The sequence below is a fragment of the Taeniopygia guttata genome, chromosome 8 (assembly GCF_048771995.1).
Source record: "Taeniopygia guttata chromosome 8, bTaeGut7.mat, whole genome shotgun sequence".
NCBI lineage: Eukaryota > Metazoa > Chordata > Aves > Passeriformes > Estrildidae > Taeniopygia > Taeniopygia guttata.
The window spans coordinates 22575000-22593366 of record NC_133033.1 but is presented as its reverse complement, the minus strand read 5'-3'; the positions used below and the strand labels follow the sequence as shown (position 1 = coordinate 22593366).

Genomic DNA, 18367 nt, shown 5'->3' with positions numbered 1-18367 from the left:
AGTGGTCAGGAGTGATTGCTTATCATTTATAAAGGTTGATGCTATCAAGTTACTTGTAACCTGTCTTGTGACCACTTGTAGTTACCAGCTCTGGAATGATTTTTCTTTTGAAGGAATAAATTTGGGTTTTTTCCCTAAAAACAGGTTAAACTACTCAGAGTTTTTGACCTCTGGAAAGAAATTCACAGCTGACAGGCTGTTTGTGAAGGACTTCACATCTCACATAGTAACCCAGAAGGAAAAAAAAAGTTTGCAGGTTTCTCTAGATTCAGAAAGTGTAGATTTCAACTTTGAACATTGTATTTTGAGTAAAACTCAATATGGCACCAACTGGCATGATTATCATGAGATAACTGGACCCAAGGGATTAGAAGCATTTGGCTACATGTACCTGTAAGAGCCCAGAATGTAAATTATAATAATTACTTCACAATAAAAGTCTGCAGAGCTGTACCTTATTTGCCAAGTAGCTTGAGGTTAGCAAAATGCTTTTGGATACTTTCAGTAATTTAATTTCCTTCGTACCCTAAGGTTACTTATATTAACATCAGTCTGATGAAGGTGTGAAATGAGCAAACGCAAATATAACTGATTCAGTATACAAATATACAGATTCAATGCTCATTTGTAAAGAAAATGTTTATGCCCAGTATTGTTTAAATATTTTAAATTTTTTTTCAAAACTAATTCTGCAGATGCCTTCTGCAAGTGCTCAGTTGTTATTGTCTATAAAGTCACATTTCACTGAGAATTTTAACTACATAATTTTAATACATTATGGTCAGAAGAGAAAGAGAATATGAGATAACTTTAAACACTTTGGCCTTTTTGCTGAACCTGACATTTCTTGGATATTTTAGTGTGGATAATATTCCTCTGTTTGTCATACCAACATAGCCTTCAGTGCTGACAGGGACACTTTCTGTGCTAGAAACTCCTCACATCACTCGGACTGCCAAATGTGTGTCAGCCTCACAAAGGAAAGGGAGAAACCTCCAGGGTCATATGAAATGAGAAGGGTGGTTGATAGCTGATGTGGTGAAGCAGGCAGTTCTAGCACTGCTTACATTCTGGTAGAAGAAAATAGCACATTTAAAGTTCACATATGTTCTCTTCCATATATCAGCACTCCATTAGGGAGGTAAGGAACAAGTGTATTTAACCTGTATTCAGCTCATAATTGGTAAGGACTTTGTGGATTTTTTTTGCATCTTTGGGGTATAAAATTTTCATTTATTTTCTGTTAACAACCAAACTTTTAACTCTTTGGTTACCCTGACCCAAATTAGAGTCTGCTGTCTCATGGTGTATGAATTTGTAAACTGCACCTTAGAACTGCCTCTCCTTTCACTCCCAAGTGAGTTTATGTGCAAGTCCCAAGCTTTTTTATCTGCAAGTGGTTTGGGGTTTTTTCTGTGATTATCAATTGAAGCATTTCACTTGTAAAGTCATTGGAAAAGTTAGATGACTGGATTCATGCTTCCCTTAGATTTAAGGCTTTAGTGGAGCAAATTATGCTGCTACTGGTGGGGAGGGGAGAAGGGGAGAAAAAACCTCCAAACCTTTGATCATTGAGTTTTCTCTTTCTTTTGGGACTTAAGAACAGCTTCATCCAGTTAACCTCCTTCACAGGGTGCTGCTCAGCACAGTAGGAGAAGGCACAGTACTATAGTAATAGGTGTGAGTGAAGGCACTTCTCGACCTTCATCTTTTCTCAGGAATTAAATACCTCTCTGGCTACTTCTTCATGACTAAAGAAGTAACTGAACCTAATTTTTAAACAGATCTGAAAAGTAAAACTTTTTTTTTTTCTGCCCAGGTATAAAGTCTTTGAATATGCAGGAATTGGAAGTAAGTTTTCTTTGCTGCTTTCTGAAAATGTAGGTTGAGTTTGACTTACTCTAAAACTTACCTATATGTAAGGATACAACAGTTGCCAGTGCAGTGCTGGCCAAAGTTTGCAGTCATTAATTATTTCCACCACAGAAATATATCATGCTATTAGAACAAAAGCAGACTCTCCTTGTAACTCCAGGAAATCAAAGTTCAGCCACCCAAAAGTAATAGCCTGTCATTACATTTCTGTTTATCAGAGAACAAAATTTTGCTCTTGCTGACTTGAAAAAGATCCCTGGAGTAAATGCTTCCATAACATACATAAATCATGTTCTCCATCAACCTAATGATATTTTGGGGGTGGCATCATTAGCTTTCCACACATTATTTTGCCTGACAAGGGATGAAAACTCTGTTCTAATTATCCAGGAACTGAATAACAGGGACAAATAAATAATATTGAATTAAATTTTTTATTATCTTTTCAGGAAAAAGACAAGCAAAAAACAAACAAACAAACAAAAAACCAAAATCCAAACAACACCTTTCCGGGGTCTGATTTTTAGTCTCGAGGACTATGCTCTTGAAATGAAAAAATTTCATGTTTTGCTTGTATTGTAATTGTTTATTCTTATAGATAGGGTGGATAAAATACTTGGGGTATTGTCATTGTCAGTGGATTACTGACTTGTCTTAATGCTGCTTGACAAACTGTTCAGGATGTTGATCAAAATCTAAATGATTTTGTGTTTACGGCATCTGCAATATTGTTTCCCCAAAAACACCTCTTGTCTAGGTGGGTATGCAGTGTCATTCCTTCAAGAAATCCAAGACACATTCTTTCCATATATTACTTCATTAAATCAAAACACAAAAACTAAAATGCTTTTAAAACTAACTAGAACTGCTAATCTGTATAAAGTATATTAATCACATTTATAGTAACTAATCGGTATATAAGCACTACTATGACAGAACATGAACTAAATTTTGGATGTCACAGAATGTGGTACTGTAATTTGTGCCACAGAATTATGGTTGCCAGTCTTGCTATTTCTGCTCCAGCAAGAGGGAGCAGTGAAATGTCCCTTGATCACTTGAAGCTGCTCCATTGTGTTGGGTTGGGAATATTTTCTTGTGGGAGGGATGACTGTGACTTCTCTATCCTTTAAGACTGATCTCCATAGACTGGAGATTCCAACTGGAATCCCATGTTGTCCTCTGAAAACAAGGACTGAAATACCCATCTTAAGGAAGAAAATTCTGAACAAGTGCATCTCACTGTTTTTCTGACACCACTTTGTGTAGGTAGACTCCCTCACATGGAGAAAGTAGGGTTCAAAAAAGATGGAAAATTTGGAGTACTGATAGGAATTTTGTGTCTGAATTATTCATCTCTAAAATTAATGAATTTGTTTGTCATTTATAGTCTTCCAAGCTGACCCTAACTTTTCAATTGCTGAAGCATATTCTGCTTAACCATAGTACCACTGTGAATTTTTAACTCATTCTTTTAATGCCTCATGCTTTCCTGGTAGGGTTTGCACAAACTGAGCATTCTTATTTTCTAAAGTAGATTTTGGATTAAAGCCCTGCTAAAAGCACATGAGGCACTTGCATTGTCATGATAAATCTTTATGTCCTGTCCATAAACCATGGATTTCAGGCAGCAAAGCCAATAATCACAATATCATTAATAATTTTCTACAGTGGGCCTGACTGGGATGATTTCAGGATGTTGGTAACTTGTACACACACATTGCTGTGTTTCTGCCTGTACCTCAAAACCAGTTTTACAGAATTTTACAGAACCAGAACCACCCTAACAAGCTATTAGCTCCTAATGACAACCATTCAGCTTTGTTACCCTCTGCTCTGCCAGCTCTCAGTCTTCTGTTATAAAGTTAATGAAATTGCTGACATTTAAATGTCTTCTCATCCATACTCCAGATAATTACCTGTATATACTTTAATGATTTCCCCAAACACTTCATGCAATTAAAGCCATAAGTAATTTGTCTTTCTTCTAAAACATTTTGAGGAAGCATACATCTTAGGGCTATTTGTGTCAAAATATTATTGTCCCCTCTAATTTGGAAAGATTCCTAATATTTTTAAAATATCTGGGACTAATTTAGCTATTAAAAAAACCCAAATTACTTAAATTTGCATAAGGTCTCTTTTGAATCCTGATTTTCCTTGAAGCTGCTCATCTATATCAACATGGTACATATCTGTTCAAACCTAGGAGGAAAAGTTTTGATGCTTGTTGAGAGAAAGTAATTTGATGGATTATTAGGTACCTTTACCTCGATTCTAGTATTAAATAGAAGGTGTTTAGCTATTTTGAGGATTGCAGCTTCAGCTATGAGTGACTGTTCTGCCAGAAAGCAGACATTTCATACATCTCTTGTGTGTGGCTCTCTGAACTTTCTGGACTGGCAGACTACCTCGGTATAATTTTATAATTTGCTCCATTGAGTATCCAAGTTTTATTCATTGCGTAGCTTATCCTATTTGTGCTTTCTGTTTTGGGTGTTACTTGCCCTCTGCTGCCACGCAAGAGTGGCCATGCTGAAGCAATTCTCATCCCAGATGACACGTGATTAAACTGTGCAAAGTTAGGATCAGCCCAAAGTCTGACTCCCTGTGGTGCTGTTTGTCCTTAATGCCTGATAGAGTAGGGGCTGTTCTGCTGCAGTACTTGGTAGCATCATTTCTGTAATCACATTATTTGTTTTTCATTTCTTCTAGAGAGATGGAAGGTACAGTACCTAAGAGCTATTAAGTCAGAGATTCATTATTTCATAGCATTTCTACTTTTGATGGACCACTGTGACTAGGCAGGAAGCCAAGTAGATAACTTTTTTTTTTTTTTGCTTTCATTACAGAATCATTCTTTTTATACAACTTAAGGCTAATGGTTGATTGTCACAATTATTAACAGATTTTTATTTTTTTTTCTGGTGAATGCTGTGCAGTAGATTTTGTTCCAGTATTGGAAATAGAAGCTAGGAGTTCTTATTTCACAATTCCTGTTGCATTTTCAAGTCTTACAAATGGAACTATTGCACCTGGTGATAATTTTTTTTTCCAAGTTTAAGTGTCTTTAAACCTGTGTAAATTCTATTAAAATTCAGAACAGGACAAGTGGTAACCAGGTTGTGATATTTAGTAGGGAGAACTGTCTGTTTTCCATCATAAATCAATAGCTAACACCTATTCATTTCACATAGTCCATCAAAGAGCCCCTGCATGATTGTAATGTTTTTCCCTGTGAATTTTAAGCAGTGAACTGAACATTTTACATTCAAAATACATTTGTCAGTCCCAGCTTCTTTATACAAAACAAGTTTTAGTGTCATCCTGTGTTTTGTTACCTGTGTTTGAGTGTCAGCTGAAAAACTTCTGAAGCTGGTCAGTTTTCTTGCTCCTTCAGATGGAAAAGGAAATGTTGAAAGAATTTACTTATTTTCAGATATTGGCAGATATCACAGCAAAAGCCCCCACTTCCCATTTGATTGGCTCATGTAGTGAATTCTGCTAATGCTCCTAAAGTGCTTTGTAGTTATAAAATATTCTCCCAAGTGTGTAGGAGCAGGCATCCAACAGCAGCTGTTTTATCCTGAGGGGCTGCTTTGCACAAGGTCAGGCTGCTGCAAGGATGGGCCAAGGTCAGCTCTGCCAAGTTCAACAAGGCCACGTGCCAGGTCCTGCACCTGAGTCACTCACCAGCCCATGGGTTGGTCTCTTCTCCCAGATTTCTACACCAAAAGGGATGTCAGCACTGGAGCAGGCTGCCCAGGGAAGTGCTGGAGTCCCCATCCTGGAGGATTTTGAATGAAAGAAGCACAGCTGAGGGCCATGGTTTGGTGGTGAACAGGGCAGTGCTGGGATAATGATTGGCATCAATGATCTTAAAGTTCTTTTCTGGCCCAATTGTTTCTGTATTTCTGTGGTAGTCTGACTGACTGTCACACTAGAGACAACAACACAGCTTTCACTCAGTGAACAGCAAAGTCAACCTTACAGGATTCCACATCAAAATCTTCCCATTAATTTGGGAACCAGCAGACCCATGTAATGCTGTGCAGCTGCAGCATTTCCTAGCTTGGAGATGTAATGAGCCATTAGCATACTACACTGGCTGGAAATTGTCTTTATACTTCAAAAGGAAAAAGGAGATGAAAAAGCACAGAGATGAAACACAAATTTTCCCTATTCCTCAGTTGTTGAAAATACAAAAGGTCACAATTGAAAGCTAAACTTAGGTTGATTCCTGGTGAAGAGAGGCTGTTTCATCTCTTCTGTCTTAGAGAAGCTTAGATATTTAGGAAAACATTCTGGTACCATCTGCAGCACCAAGTGGGTGAGTGGCAAGCTGTTAAGAAGGATGTGGATTTCTGTTTTGATGTATGTACATCATTGTTGAAATTCAGAGAGCCATGCCAAAAGTATTTTGATATAAACATAATGTATTTTTTAAACATTAAATCCACACTTACTTCAAAAACAAGTTTTCTAGCCATTTGTATAATAAGGTTTATTCATGAGTTTTAATCTGAACCTTTAAACAGGGGGTTTACTCAGTTTCCTGTTGCTTTACAGGTTTTAGAAATGTTTGATGTCCTAAATGAGCACCTTGTGTCAGAAATTTCCATAGACACATCACTCTGAGGTAAATTTTTATTCCGTGAAAGTAGATGTCAGGTATAATTGGGAGATTGCATCGAAGTTCAAAGGCAGAAATCCTCACTTTTCCAGATTGAATCAATCTGGCATTTCAGGCTTTGTTCTGGTTCTGTTCTTATCATTGCAGTTTTTGGAGACCACGTGACCAAAAAAATTTAAGTGCATGTTCTAAATACATCTGGTTATTTATTGAAACTTAACAAAATTTAATTTTGTCTTTATGTTGCTTAATTGTTGTATATGGCTCTGACTTGGTTATTTCATAGATATGCAGATGAGGATTTCTGAAACAACATGTGATAAGAACTTGGTAGCCTTGGAAATAGAGGATGTCTGCAATGAAATGGAATTTTTGAATGGTCTCATTATCCTAAGGATTTTTCCTTACACAGGCCTGTGGGAATATGCACTGTAGCAAATGTCAATGATGACTTTTATTTTTCATAGTCATATGGCTACATAATAAATGCAAAATGTTGCTGTCCTCTTAGATCAAAAAATCCAGTTTACCTCTCCATAGTTTGCAAGAAACCATGTCACGCTTTGGAATTGTGATGTTAAGAGGAGTTTTTCTAGAAGACCTGAGCCTTTGGCTACTGCTTCTCTGAGGTTCTGACATCCACAGTGTGTAAGTCCTTAGGCTAATTCTATAATAGCACTGTCCTTAGGCCAGTCCTTGGTTACAGTTAGGTGCAAAAGGTCTTAATGCTGAATTTCAGGTCCCCAGAGCTTCTGATTTTAGGAGGGTTCACTTCTCCCTCACAGTAGCCAGTAATGCTTTAAACACATCTTCTGTCCCCAGGTGATGATCGGAAATGTGTTTGTACTTTAACATTTTATTTTTTGATCAGTATATGGAGCATATCAAAGTCTGACCCTTCACCTCTTGTCAAGTAGACAAAACCAACATTCTTACAAAACAAGCTAAAATACCAGAAAGATGACGTCTAGGAGCTCTGTAATTAACTGGCTCTTGCTCATCCTGGTAAAGCAAAGTATGGGGCTGCTTTTAGCATGTTGATCTCAGAATTGCTACTAGTAATGGCCTGAGTTATAAAAATATCTCATTCAGGAAACAGTTGGGTGAGATGAGCTCAGGTGAAATCTGCTGCAAAGATCCTACAGTCTTCAGCAGGTTTACAAGTGTAGAGGCTTGCAGGGTTGATGCTTTATCATCTGTAGAGCACATAAGATTCTGCATGAACCCTGCTGCAGGTGACCCTGCTTGAGCAGGGCGTTCTTCCAGCCTCAGCCATTCTCCCATTCTCTGTCCTCTTACTGTATTGAGCTTTCTGTTCTTGCCTTTTCTAAAAATATTAATTCTGCATAGCGGACAGGCAGTACCAGCCTTGATTAGCTACATTTCTTTATTCCATTTCTCCTGAATTCTGCCTGGGTTCTGAGGACAACTTTCCTAAACCATGTCCAGCCCCAGCATTAGCTTAAGTCCTTAGTGGTCACAAATGCTAAAGGAAAGTTGCTGCTTTCATTCTGTGTCCTTTGTACTATGCAGAAAAACCTGATTTCCTACAGGGGTATTTAAGCTGTGCTGCTGGGAATGTCTGGCTGGAGAGCCTCACATGATCCCTTGGAAAGTGATGGATTAATAGTGTGCTGGAGAGTGTTAAAGAGCTCTGAAATAGCACATGCTGTCATTTGACAGACCCTGTCCTTTAACAATAGTAGGCCATGTGAGGGAGGGCAAAAGGCTTCCTTAAAACTGACAAAACTCATTGAGGTCTGAGGAAACTGTGATTCACCTCTTAGCAGTAAAGCAGAAAATCCCAGAGTATCCCAAACAAAGCATTTACAGGCAAATTAAGAGCCTGCAGAATTTGAGTGTAAGTGCATGATGCCATAAATACTAAGTGCTATCACTTAACTCAGCTATTAGGTCTAATTAACTTGATGGAGACTATTTGGTAATAATAAGTTAATGGTGTATTCTTTGGAACTGGAACATGACAACATTACACCCCTGTTGATAAAAATGACAGAATTATGGTCAATTACCTTTGGGCAGATACAGCTGTTATTAAATCCTGCTATCTATGCAATGCAAACTCACATGTGTCCTTAGAAATAAATTGCTTCACCAGTAACAGCCTCACCCCCTATTACAGCAAGGCTGCTGTGTGTGCTGATGAGTTGGAGCTTTGCCTTACTTGTTTTGAACATAAAAGATGTGCTCCTTCATTTTATTGTACACAGAGAAAATCCAGAAACCCCTTGATTTTCCTGCTGATATCTGATTTCCACACTCCTCCAATTTCGAGTGGACTGCTGAAAAGTCCTCCCTGTTTCCAAGCTAGACGAGATCAAGTTCATAGCAAGCATTAGAAGAGAAAGCATTCATAGAAAATGCTGTGTTCACCCTGTGGGTTTGGTTGTGTTGGATGCAGTGACACAAGCAGAATTACGCTGCCTGCTACTAATAAAGTTACAAAATAAATTTGGCAAAATGCAAAGATTTAAGTGTCTTCTAAATTGTGAGCCGGTATGTAGTTTACCTTCTCAGTGATAACAGCTTTGTTGTACACAGCAGAAACTGCAATGGAAATCACATCTCACAAAATTATTGCCAACTGGCAACTGAGACCTAAATTTAGAAATCCATTCAGTTTTCCAGTTAATCAACTGTGCTTGATAAAATGGACAGTAGTAAATTAAAATTACATATTAGTCAAGTTGCAGTTATCTATTGTTGTATATAGATAGCACTGGTAAAAATCAATTTTTTGCCATCTTTAATTAGCCTTGTTCTATATTATAAATGTAATTAAAATGCCATTAGTGGCATATTTGTAAAGAAATCAATTCTATTCATAAAATATTTCTTACAGCAAAAAACAAAACAAATACCCAAGCTAAAACAACAAACCAAAAAATAACTGCATGAGGTGCACTTTAGGAAGCTATGCTTTAAAATACAATCATATCGCTCCCATCTTTTCTGTTTTTCCAGTTAGTTTAGAAATGTCAGAAGGCCATCAAAGCTGTCTGAATGCCTAATCAAAGTACAGCTGAATTTCTACATTAAAAACAAGATGCAAACTGATTTTCATGGTATCCTTTATCTTTCTCTCTGAATTCTTGCTCAGAGTTTTATTGTCTAGCTGGACCTAATCTTTCAGGCTTTCAATGTAGGATTTTTTTTATTTTTTATTGGGAGGATTTCTTACCTAGAAAAACAGACTCTAATCAGCTGATCTGAATTATAGCCACCTATGCATGTAGAATTCCAATAATGCTACTGGAACTGCTTAGAGAAAGGCTGCTCATGGGGCAACTGGGAACACCAGCCTGTGTTTTGTGGGGAGATTAAAAGTATCACTTTGTCAGTATTGCTTAACATGTAAAACACGTTCTGCAAACCCCAGTGCTCAGGGGAAGAGCATACATTTTGCTTTTATATTCCCATTATGCCAGGAGCTTTGCAAACTCATAAGCAAAAATGCTATTTCCTATGTTCTTTGAATGTAAAACAGGCAGTAGGCTTGAAAAAAATAATCTCTAGAGTTGTGTGACCTATAAGGTTGTGTGTTTAATTAATGACAGAATTTGTGAAAGGCAAAAGAATCCTCCATTCCTGTTAAGGCTGGGGGTCTTTATTAGGACCTGGCATGTCTGAGATTTCTTTTGCATTCAGACCTGGTGATTTAGTTTTCCCTAGCTGAAACTATTCCAGATCTGTGATGCTGTATTCAGAAATATAATCTCATTGGTGAAAAATAAGGTGATATTTTCACAGTCAGATCTCTGAGAACTGATTAGCAAGAGAGAGAAAATGAATTGGAAAAAAATCCAGCAAGTAGCACTTCCCACCCTTTTCATCTTCTGAATGTATAAAAGTACAGATTAAAAAGATGCATATCTATGAAATACATATAAAGGAGTTTATTATCCACAAATATACTCAAGCCTGATTTACAGTTTGTTGAAACTGATGAGAATTTTTTTTTCAATTTTCTGTAGATCATTGCTGGGAGATTAATTGTTCTGCATCCAGATTTACGGACTTTGGGTTTTCTATCATAATTTTAAAACATTTTTTAGATTAAGATATGAAAATTAAGGTTATCATTGTTTAATGCTAATAAATTTCCTTTCACATGCATCTCATGTATTTCAACCTTAATTTTTGTGGCACAGCATAAAGAATCCTCAGTGGATTGTGAATGATCTAAAGAAACGGCACTTGTTTTATTTCATTAAGGTTATGTAACAGTCTGCAAGTGCACAACTGGGCAGCTGTGGCCATGGGTGTAAAACCCCAATATTCAGTGACACTCCATCTAAAGTTTGCTTGCACTCCAGAATGAAAATAGCAATTTCTACTTTATGGTACTCCCTTATCAAAGCAATTTTCATATTACCATCAGTTTTTTTTTTCTTTCTGACCAGTTTCTTTCTGGAGCTGTTTGGGGCGTTTGTTTTGTGAGTTTGGGTTTCTGTTTGGTTGGGGGTTTTGTTTTGGTTTAGTTTTTCCCCCTCTGGGCTTTTTGTGTTTTGGGTGGGATTTTTGCTGTTTGTTTGTTTTTAAAGCAATCTGTGATTGTGTGGAACCAGTACTTTCCTTTCAGGGTTGCCAGATGTGACAATTAACTAGTGTTTGGATGTTGAGGGACACAGCACTTGTGGAATTGTCACACTATATTTTGGTGTTAAGCTGACTAAATATATTGCTATGTTTTCCTGTGCTTCTGGTTGTGAATGATGTCACATGGCAACCCATTCACCCCACCCTCAGTTCAGAAGAAGAAAGAAAATCTAAGCCTAACTGAAATACTCCTATGTACCAAATTACATTACTAAATAACAAGGTCAACATGCTGCTGTAATTTATCCTCTGCTTCCCAAAGCTATTAGGCCCTTCTCTGCATTACACACTTGTGTGTTCGTTTTTAAAAGCTATCTCTGTTCTAATGTGCAGAAGTACTTCAGTCTCTTGCTTGTTGGGATTTGAAGAGGATTGCTGGTTGTGAAGCTCTTGCCTGTTTAGATGCTGCAGTCTTATTGCTGCCATTGACTTGTAGATGTAAGTTGCTACTTTATGGTATTTCCTTCTCAGCTGCTTTTTTTCAGCATACTGTTTCTATTCAACTGTCTTTTAAAACAAAACCACACAGTTAAATATCAGAGAACCCAGTCTACCCTGTCAGCTAAAGGATCATGAAACAGTGGCATATTTTCCCTTGTCTGTTTCATTGATGGTTTCCAATACTGCATTATATAATGTGTTAAATTACAGAAATAATAACTAAATACTGCATGATCCACTATGGGGAAAAAATCCTTATAGGTTATAACACTCCTCATGGAAGGATCCTCAAATATTATTTGCATCTCAGAAGAGTTAAGATGGCTCAGCTGGGACAGAGCTAACCTACCTCAATCAGGAAGAATAAAATTCTTTCATTTCTATAGTTTCTAATTATATATGATATTTGAATCAATTACATGGAAACAGAACTAGGGATGTGACACTAGTTTGCAGATTTCACATTAACTGTGTCCAATGTACATTAGGAGGAAAAAAATGTTAAAAAAAGGCTTTATTGAACACAGTTTTACATAATGCAATAGCCATCATGAATTTTTCTGTGGAAGTGGTGATCAGGAAAGGAAACAGCAAAATCATCTCCACTGCTATAAACAATTAACACTGTGCCCTCATATGTGCTAAGTATATCACACAGCTTTTAGCTGGGGAGAGTCTTTTTATACTAATGAGCTGGTTTGACAGAAAGTTTTGGGGCTTGATTTCAAAGTGAAAAGAGAGAATGTACAAAATTTCTAAAGTGCTGCTCTTGCAAGTATCTGGTATAAGAGGAAATAGGGAGCAGAGAGAGTGTTTAATGTGCTGTGATGTTAGGCACTGGTTAGTGTTCAAAAAGTACTTCTAAGATGCTGCTGCAACTTCTGCATTTGTTTTGCAAACCTTTCTAACATTTTTCAAGTTCTTGTTTGATAATAAAAATGAGGAATGGCTTCTCAGCAAAGACAGTTCAGCTGTGGAAAAAAGGGAGCTGGAGTCTCCTTCAGCCTGTGCATCAAAGGCTTTCCAGTGTGAGGTGTAGTTCTAAAGTTCTGGCCGAGGTCATTATCTTTGATATGATTTAGCCTGGATATTCTTCAGCTTTGTAGGCACTTGTAAAATAATTAGACGTGATTACACTGATAACTCATGAGCACAGCCTGCTTGAGGCCAAATTGATCTGTAGGGCACAGATAAGGTCTCTGCTTGCTGAATGAGGAGTACTGCATGTAAAAGGGGACCTACAGTATTCAACTTTGAATTTAAAACTTGCAAAACCCAGAATTTTTATGACAGCAGCTAGTTGTAGCTTTTTTTTTTTTAAGTCACTAGTTAAGTAAAGTCCCATGACTCTTCAACAAAGTGGTTGAAATATTTTCCCTAAAACTGCTTATTTGTAGGAAATGGGAGACAAAGAGCTTAAAAGTTACAGGAAGTGTCTTTCTGTTGGAACCTGCCTCGAATAGTCAGCAATTAATAATGCTGCATCATTTAGACATAACCTTTCCACATCCTGCCTGGACATGCTCTCTAATTTTAGAACACATTACTCATTATATGTAGTAGGTCAGGGGATAATGTTACACTCTAAATCAGATTCTTCGTTAATATTTCTAAACCTTTAATGTCTTCTTTCACATAGAAATGCAATTGTCAGCCCTTCAGTGTCACAATTTGCAGCAACAGGATGAGCAGTATATTTTCACCCTTTTTGCTTATAATCATGAAAGAAATACCTGTTACCATCCTTTCCCCAATCCAAATGGATTATTATCCCCAGTGAGAAGTGAGGGATGTATGCTGGGACCTCATTAGAACTGCTTCCAACAACTGCACATTCCTTAGCACCAGCTTCTTAAGGACAGAGTTTCATTAGCAGCAGAGTTTCATCTGTGGATCTTTAAGTGGTTTAATTACTTAGTAATAGTTGTGCATTAAATAATTAGTTAACCCACATTAGATACCTTTGTGAAAGACCCAAAACATTTTTAATCTTAGATAGGGAGAAATACTGTCACAGAGATTACCATTATCTCACAAAGCATGAGTGATAAACTGGGATAGGGGCACTGCAGATGACTGACCTGATTTTCATGGATGTTGCATATGTGAAATCTAAATTGGCTGTCTGATTCAATGACCTGGGGAAGGCTGCTCCAAATGATTTGCCCACAGCTGCTCGATGACCCCGATCATTTAACTCTCAGTCCCTTGCTTTAATGATACAGCATGCTTTGCTCTAATGTGAAAAAAAATACATTTTTCATTGCCATTAAGGCATTTCTGTCACATAGAAAAGAAACCAGCATTGTCTTCATAGAAGAGAATCCAGCAATATTTGGATAGAAAACCCAGTTTACCATGCTTCATTGGTAAAAGTTAATAGAAATAGGGAATAAATGTAAATTTTAAAAAGTATGACTTTTAAACACCAGAAAACACATTGTTGGAAGAGAATGAGCCAAATTAAAGGAAAAGGATCTGATTTTCCAGTCTTCTCAGTTAAAATAGAAGTGAATTTGGCAGAAGTTCTTCCAGTAAAATCTGCTTTAGAATAAAAACACTGCCACTGAAGCTAATGAACAAAACACTCATATTTTTACCAGAGCTAATGAAAAACTCTTTTACTTAAGTCAGTGTACTCTTTTTATATTATCTGCAGGTTTTGCACAGTGTTTGCACTACTTTATCTGTGGTTTTCTCACTTTATTAATTTTTTTTTCTGTAAAAGAAAGGGTTGACAAATGACTGCACCTATAAGTAGTAGATGACACAGAGAGGCATGGCTGATACTGGTGGTAGTGTCAACCCAGGGCAGCTCACTCTCTTAATTATTGGCCCCAGCTTACAGGAGAAAATCTCTTAGCATAGTGAGAGGCCTTTGCAGTAATAGATAATGAATTAACTAGAGGGAGGTTAACAAAACAGTACACATCAGCACATAAACCTCTTCCATTAAGTACTAACTGCATGAATTGCCCCCCTCTCTTTTTCTTTTAGAGATAAGAATAGATTCATTAAAGTAGTTCTAAATATTTTATCACCTTTAATGTACTCGTGCAGACAAGACTTTGCAATGCAGCCTCAGACATAATTCCTAAATGAGCTCTCTCCTTCATAAAACCTCTCATTAATCTGTCTAAAAGAAGATGTGTGTCTGTCTGCTCAATACAACCACTGTCAAACCTGTGATGTGTTGGTTTTATGTGTAATAAAATAAAGCAGCCTAAACTCTGTAGATAAAAAAAACATTAATGACAGGATTATAATTCCTGAAGCTAATAGAACACTTGCCTTGTTTTCTGTGGAGAAATAAGATTCTTGTGGTTTTGAAGCAATGAGTGCCTCTCATAATTAAAATGAGTGGTCATGGAGTGCACTCATTGTCCTTCTGAAATAGAGGGAAATTCTCCTCCCAAGTAGAGGAAAACTGGACCTTTTTAAAACCATTCTGAATTTGTTTCCAAGTCCAAGGGTGTAACTGATGAGCCATTCTCTTGGGAGTGTCTAATCACTATTTAGATTACAGGTGTTAGCTTGATAACTGAAAATTATCTTCACTTTGACAGGACTTGTCACATCGTGACATCTTGTGGAACAAATCATTCCTGGTACACTTGGGTACATCTTCTACCCATCAAATGGCTTCAGTTTTGTGACAGACACGAGGGGGCCACACAGAGAGACCAAAGGGTCCTAATCATTCACTTTGGGACAGTGCTACATAACAGAGCACTCTGCAAAAATCCAAGACATTTCAGGCAGAATGGAGAACATTCCCAAAGTGCACTTACAGAGCCAAATGAAAAAGCAGCTTGTATTTCTGGAGAAGGGGTAGACAGGCATGTGAAGAAAATTATATAAACAGATGTTAAGGGCACTAGGTAGAATTAGGGATTTTAATAAAAAACAAAAACAAAAACCTTTGTCTTGGAAGAACGGTGGAAGTAGAGAATGTGACCCTGGGACTAAAATGTTCATCTTTGTCAGAAGCCTTAACATGGAAACATAGCATCCTCAATCTCCAGGTTGTTGTGGATAAACATTTAAAATCTGCTGTGAGGAGCTGTACATTTATAGACTCTGTTCACACTCTCTTTTAGTGGCCCATTATAAATCTTTATTTTATGTGAAGGGTAGTGAAGGAAGGAAAGATTTTCCTGATTTATGGTAGAAACTACAAGTATTTAATGTTTCAAGGATGGATCTTATCCTCTCTTGGTGTAAAGATTTTGCCCTGAGAGGCAGAAAAACTGATACTAGCAAAGTTCCAATGACTTAAGAAGAGCCAAAGCAATAAAATAATTAACCTGGATTTCCTGTTGGCATTCCTTGCATGGCCAGCTTTAGACAGACCTGGAGGAGGGCACCTAGGCTACTGCTGCAATATGAAATATTTGGTGTATGGCACCGAGAGAACTGTAGTCTTTGGGATATTCCCACGGGCAGGTTGCATATAGTTAGTGAGCAGTTCCTGGAAGAAGGAGGATGCTTAATCATCATTTGAAAAGAAAAAAAAAAAGGGTTGTTGTTTTATTCCAGATGTATAACTTTTCATAATTCCCTTCTCATGTATAATTCTAAGGCAAACAGATGAATGTGTTATTGCACAGAACATGTATTTTATTTCCCTGTGTTGTTGGGTAAGGGCTCAAGCTGGTGCTTTTGCACAGAACCAAGCTCTGTTTCATACAGTCCTTTATTCTGGACTTTGTTTGCACAAGGTTTGCAAATAAATAAAAATGTTGTCTACCTGAATACAGTGGTGATGGAGCACAATAAATCTAAGTGTATGTATCAGTCCCTGATGCTCCTCAAAAAATCCAAATGGATTTTTAAAGGGTAAGTATAGATATATTTAGAATTTCTAGTTTATACATGAATATTGATAAGTTCCACTAAACAAACCATTAAAAATACTTTAAATGCATTAAGATATCTTACTGAAAAGCCATTCCCACTATCAATATCTTGGTGCTGGTTATGCTTTTGTATTAAGTCAAACAAGGGACTTTGTGAGGGAGATGGACTTGTCACTGAGAAGAGCATGGATTGTGATGTTTGAAACATGAAGGACTTTAAGTGATTTCCAAAACTGAGGAAATTGGGGGGAAAAAATCAATGTAATAACAGCATTGTGTGGAATAGACAAACATTTTTCTTGTTGCACTTTGCTTTGACACTCACACAGTGGTATGTGCAGAATATTTAAGAATCACTGGCAAGAACTAACAGCACCTTTGTTCACATGAAGCTTGTCAGGCTGGTTCTATTACTTGCTCTAAATGAAATCATCTCAGGGATCCCATACCTGGGAATTCTTGCAGGACATCTGAGTTCAGCCAGAGTTGAGCCACCAGAGAATGGGATATTTTTTAAGGGTACACCCAGGTTTCCCATAGGAAATCTGGAAATCAGCCCAATCTGGCAGGGAACAGCTGCACCTCAGACATCAATCATGTCTGTACAGGACACCCTAAACTGGACACTTCAGTGTACCAGCTCCACAGTGGCAAGAGTTCCTCACTGAGGCAGGTAGGAAATGCACCACAGCTATTCCTGCAAGGCCCGAATTAAATCAAAATTCTCAGTTAAAAGCAGGTGTTTATTCTTAGAAATGTGTTTAAAAAAAAAGTCCTGAAAATAGGAAAACGGCCTAGAAACATTCATTATTCTATGTTAAAGCATGTTACAAACAGTATAACTTTTTTTAGAACAAGTTTTAATTTTTTTTTATTTTTAGCTTATAATATTATATATTTCCTATATATTTTATATATATAGTATAATGTTATATAGGATATATTTGGTGTTATAATACCAAATATGGAGTTAAAAAATCATCTGCTTGGGGCAAAACAAATTGTCTTTAGCTAAATGGATTGCCTTTATGAATTATAATGTTTTCTTCTAGAATCAGAGCAAAATCATATTTTAGATTCTCAGAATCTTAGTCACCTGGAATTTTTGTTCTGCCACCAGCTCTGAGGAAAAATCTGGAAATATGAATATCATTTGGAGAGGAAGATGGGATACAGGTCTAAAGGCAATCATGGAAAAGACAAAGGTGCTTCTCCAGAAAAAAAAAAAAAATGTTTGCTGCTGCCAGCAATTGAAAACTCTTAACCAAAAGGCTGAGGCTTTTTAAAAATCTTTATATTGATCTGGGACTTCTATATTTTTTTTTGTTTATCTCTGAATGTCATTCAAAAAATAATTGTTGCAAATGTTTAGCAGAAATGGCTGTTTCAGTGGTGCATTTGAGACTAATTTCTCTGTTTCAGATAAAATGATGTGCACTGAAGTGGCTGCTGCATTTGGGAGACAGTGAAAGCTCTTTTCTTCATAAATTATGACTAAGCTGACAGTGAAGGTATGTGCCAGTCTGCTCCTTGAATACCTTTTTTCCATGGGTTTGTATTGATGAGTTTATAGAGCTGAATGCACAGGTATTTTTGTCCTAGTTGGAGGGAAATGGGAAGAAATGCAAAACAACTTTCTTCATCATTTGAAAATTTTAAATTTAATTTTTAAAGAAAGAAAATTTTTCATGTCAGTTACTTATGATATTTTTATAGTAAAGTGGTTTGAAAACCTTACAATAATAAAAAAATAAATTTTATTTTGAGCAGATAGTTTAGGTGGTTTTTTTTTTTTTAGTTTCCTTCAATTTTATATCTGAACAAGTACATGGTACCAAGTGAAAGCCAATCTGAACTGCTTTGGATTGTTTAATGTAGCAAAAATCAAAAATAAATTAGAAAACAAAAAATAACTTGGTTAAAAACATTCCCTTGCATC

The 18367-nt window shown here is 36.9% G+C and overlaps 1 long non-coding RNA gene across 3 annotated transcripts in view; it reads left to right on the top strand.

The window, feature by feature from the left end:
* Positions 1-2382: 2382 nt before the first annotated feature.
* The window catches only part of LOC115496249 (uncharacterized), a 37392-nt gene continuing 21407 nt past the window's right edge, over positions 2383-18367 (top strand). Inside the window, exons 1-2 of one of the 3 annotated variants that reach the window (XR_012057090.1) lie at positions 2383-6514; positions 17851-17939. This is a non-coding gene — a long non-coding RNA (uncharacterized lncRNA). Of the gene's footprint in view, positions 17940-18367 lie in introns of all 3 variants that reach the window. The other 2 variants (XR_005981260.2, XR_012057089.1) reach the window with 2 other exon arrangements.